The sequence below is a fragment of the Sinocyclocheilus rhinocerous genome, unplaced genomic scaffold, assembly GCF_001515625.1.
Source record: "Sinocyclocheilus rhinocerous isolate Xijiao unplaced genomic scaffold, SAMN03320098_v1.1 scaffold636, whole genome shotgun sequence".
NCBI classification, from domain to species: domain Eukaryota; kingdom Metazoa; phylum Chordata; class Actinopteri; order Cypriniformes; family Cyprinidae; genus Sinocyclocheilus; species Sinocyclocheilus rhinocerous.
The window spans coordinates 33,546-38,210 of NW_015660893.1; positions in this window are offsets into that span (position 1 = coordinate 33,546).

The window sequence follows — 4,665 nt, forward strand, 5'->3', positions numbered from 1 at the left end:
ACAATGTGGTAAGGGGCGTAACATTTCCGTCACACTCTTGAGGTATTCGGCCAATCACAACGACGATGAGCTTTGTGAAAATCGACGCGTTTCAGAAAGGCGGGGCATAGAGGAGAAACAATAATGTACAGTATGTGGAAAATAATGTGTTTTTTTAACCTTAAACCGCATAAACACATTTCATTACACCAAATACACAAAATAATGTTCTTTTTAGCAACATCATATGACCCCTTTAACCACAAGAGTATTCACACTCATTTCACAGCATCAGCACATCTGCGAACATATATCACCTGATGTGGAATTATGTCAACATAATTTATCCATAATGTGGCTGCATTGTATTTCCAAGGTTGTTCACTCTTCATATAAATGATTTTATCAAAACAACTCTCTTACCCAGAGGGATCTTTAGCTCGAAGTGTGATGTATGTCTGAAACAACCATGATGTGAGTGCAATTAGCCTTCTTTCAGCTTCCTGTTCAACATCCAGCTTGAGCCAGCCTCTGGGGAGCACTTCATTTGGAAGCACCATAGAACCCGCGCTGGGTCCTTGTCCTAAAATACACTTTTCTAGTCTCAGAGATAAAGTGTCTCAAGAGTATTTTATTCTGGTGACTGTGGGTCTGAAGTCCCAGGGGGTGAAATCAGAACTTCATGGTGTCTGTCAATGAAACTTTGCAATGCTGAGTATTCTTTTAGTGGTATGTCTAGGGACCTGTCAAATCTACAGAAGAAAAAAAAATGTTAATGTATGTAAATTTGCTCAATGAAATGTAAATGTGATGTCACACAAATGCACAATTTAGGCAAAGACACTTGCCTTCTAATTTTTCAATTTTAAAAGGTCTACAAAAGTCTTGAAAGTCCATAGAAAAACAGAAAAGGTACTGGTAATTTCTGTCAGGAAATTATCCACAAAATATTCTTTGACCCTAAAACACAGTGCAATGCATAATTCAAAATACAGGTAAAAAACCTGTGAAAAAAATCAATACAGATTGCTAGTGTTGTCAAAACTATTAATCGTGATTATTCGCATCCAAAATAAAAGTTTGTTTTTACATATTATATGTGTGTGCACTGTGTATATTTATATGTATATACACACATGTATATATTTAAGTGTATATATATACAGTATATATATATATACATATATACACAATATGTGTGTGTGTGTGTGTGCGTGCGTGCGTACGTGCGTGCGTGCGTGTGTGTGTGTTTATATACATATAAATATATATATATACAGTACACACACACACACACACACACACATATATATATGACAGCACTTCTTCACATTAACATTGGAGTATTGGAGTCTATTTTTACAGACTTGAGTGTGGAGTGTAGCGTGTTAGTAATAATTTTGTGTAAAGGTGGTCATGGGTCAAACTGACTGAATTTTCACACTGATTTTTTTTTTTTTTTCTGGAACAAAAATGCTTGTTGGAGAAAAAAATTTAAGTTTGGGGGAACAAAACGTATTGCCTAGGAAGTTAACATTAGCCACTACAGTGCTGAGGAACAACAGATAAACACAAAAGAAAAAGCTAAATTATACATCTAAACAATAAGTTTAGGCGAGAACTGACAAAGAAATGAAAGAAAAATGGATAATTATGGGTTAATGAGGAGCTAACTTAGAAATGGGTGCACATTATCAGATCATGTTCATAGATCATGTTCTACTTTTTAACAATAATATGGCCCTAGTATTGGAGAAATTGGAGAAAAAATAAAACTTACTAGTGGTGCCACTCAGTGCATATTTCACCTGGAAACCACTGTGATTTGTACTTACAGGTATGTATTTTGGGTTTTTGTAAAAGCAAATAGCCACTGCAACAAGAAGTTCTGCCACTGAATGTAGCACCTCTTTATATTTTTTTCGGAGAGAGACCCCAGTGGTAGCAAAGAGTGACTGAATGTAGGTAAGTATTTTTAGCAAGGTCCCTGATCATTTCGGTCTGCACCTACAACTGTTGGTGTAGCGCATTTCAGTACAGATTGCATTGTAAAACTGTCAGTGTAATGCAGATTTTTCAAAGAAGCTGTTGTTGAAGGATGGGGGAGCATCAACAATATTGCATTTGACAGCTAACCTGCAGCCTGTGAGTAAGCTAAAATAGGCTTGGTTAAACTTCAGGAAGTGTAATTTCAGAGTTATATGGTGATTTAGGAGTGGTTCCACCAAACCTATTCCAATAAAATGGCTCGTCAGCCTTTCACACCCAACCTGCATTAATTCTGCCGATAGCAATTTGTGAAAATCCCCTTTCCTCATAAGTTGATGAAAGCTGAACGGAAATGTGGATGAAACCCATAGCTTCATTTCCAATGGCCTCTCTAAATTCTTCCAAGTGATATGAAAGTCATCCAATTACTCAGATAATTAAATCTGCAGAGTGGTGACAGTGGAGAGGAGCAGGTGGCCATCATGCCTCAGTGTTATAAAATTCTGCTTGCAGTTAATGAGCACAGAGCAGAGAAGTGCCTTTATCTTCGGATCTCAGGGCTCCATATCAGATGTGATGCATTTACTGTGTCTTAAACCAATTCTCTGATTGAGAAAATAAGATTGAATATTCTAAATAAACTTAAAGGAACAGGTCAGAAATGAACTAGTTATGATTCATTAAATGAGTCATGAGTCATTAAAACAATAAAATGCTGCAATTATTTATGTATCATTGCTGTTCCAAACCTGCATGCTGTTATTTTATTTCATGGAACATCAAAGGACAATTTTTAAAGAATCCTCATGTGGCTCTAACCAGGAATGACAAACAGTCTTGTGGTTTGTTAACACAGAATATGGTCAAAATATGGAATAAACTATCATTTATAAATAACATCGTGCTGCAAATGCTTCAAAAATGTTACGTTAAAGCACATTGTTTGACTAACCTCGCCCAACCCCAAAGTTCCTTCAAAGAGATCTCATGAGCTTTACAAAATGTTAACCACAAATGAACCAGAGAGGAAGAGAAGAGATTTCAGCCTCCGCTGACTAACCTTATGGTTTCATGAATATAAAATAAGCTTTGCTCAGAGAAATGTCAAACCATAGTCATTAAGATAGTGTCCCTGAACAGTCTATTAGCAACCAAGGCTTTTAGCAATTAAAAGCATATCACTTTATTTAAAGTGAATTAATTAAATGAGGGCTGAATATTAACAGACTAATGGTATAAATTGGGCAGTGTTTCTCATAGCGGTGATTGGATTATTAACTATTAAGGAATTGTGTAATTAATCAACAACCTAATTTCTCACCAGTTAAGGCTGGATTGTAATTAAATGATGGAATTAGTGCTGCTATACTAAAGATTCTAATGATAATCAATTATTATTTGAGTAGAATGCATAAAAATAAGGAACAAGAGAAAAGCAATACATAATATGTTATTCATAAATGTATATTATACAGTTCATTAAACAAAACAACAAAAGTTTTCTCTACTATAAGAAAATATGTACACATTATGCTCACCTTTATGTATCTTTTCATCATGCATTGGCTGACTGAAAAAGCTCATTAGATTACAAAATTGCTAACTTAGGAGGAGCTTCAAATGGTCTATCACTCCAATACCCGAATTATTTCCTAAAATTGCCCCTCACATCTTCTTCAATAAAAGAACATATTACTAATAATCATATTTACAATAATAGTATTTGTGACGAGAGGGGCGGGGCCGAGAGCAGTGAGAACGGAGCGAGGCCAGTGGAGTAAATGCTAATGCGCGACACCTGCGCCACTCACTGGTCTCGAGTCCCACGGAGGAGCTACGGAAGGATAAAAGGAGGAGTGACGACAGTGTTTGTGTTTATTTTATTATTAAAGTTTTGTTTGAACATTCGCCGGTTCCCGCCTCCTTCTTCCCGACCTACGAACGTTGTTACAGTATTATTATTATTGTTCACTATGAACAATAATAATAATACTGTACAAGGTTTGAATATTTTTTTTTATCTTTATTTATATAGCGCTTTTAACAATACAGATTGTGTCAAAGCAACTGTACAGCATTAATTATGAAAATATTGTGTCAATACAAACAGACACTACTTAAATAGTGTCTGTGCAATCAAGTCGAAGATATCGCTGGAAATTAAGTGCCCCCAACTAAGCAAGCAAGAGGCGACAGCGGCAAGGAACCGAAAATCCATCGGTGACAGAATGGAAAAAAAAAACCTTGGGAGAAACCAGGCTCAGTCGGGGGGCCAGTTCTCCTCTGGCCAGACGAAACCAGCAGTTAAATTCCAGGCTGCAGCAATGTCACATTGTGCAGAGGACTCAACTGGCTCCTGTGGTCTTGTCCCGGTGGCCGTCTACCTCACTGGGGATCTGTCTTTGTGGCTCATCTAGTTGTCCTGATCTCAGCTGACATTCAGGGCTGTAGAGGTCCACTCTAGGTGCTGATCCACCATCTGATCTGGATACAGACTGGATCTGGCTACGGTGACCTCAGAATAAGAAAGAAACAGATTAATATTAGCGTAGATGCCAAAAGATAGCAAGTAAATCGGGTGTTATGGGAAGTGTTCCCAGTTCCGGTTGTCCTAATTAATGCAGCCTAAAAATCCTTTAACGGATTTGAATATTAGAAATGTGTTAGTGTGTTATGTGTAAGCCAGGTTAAAGAGAT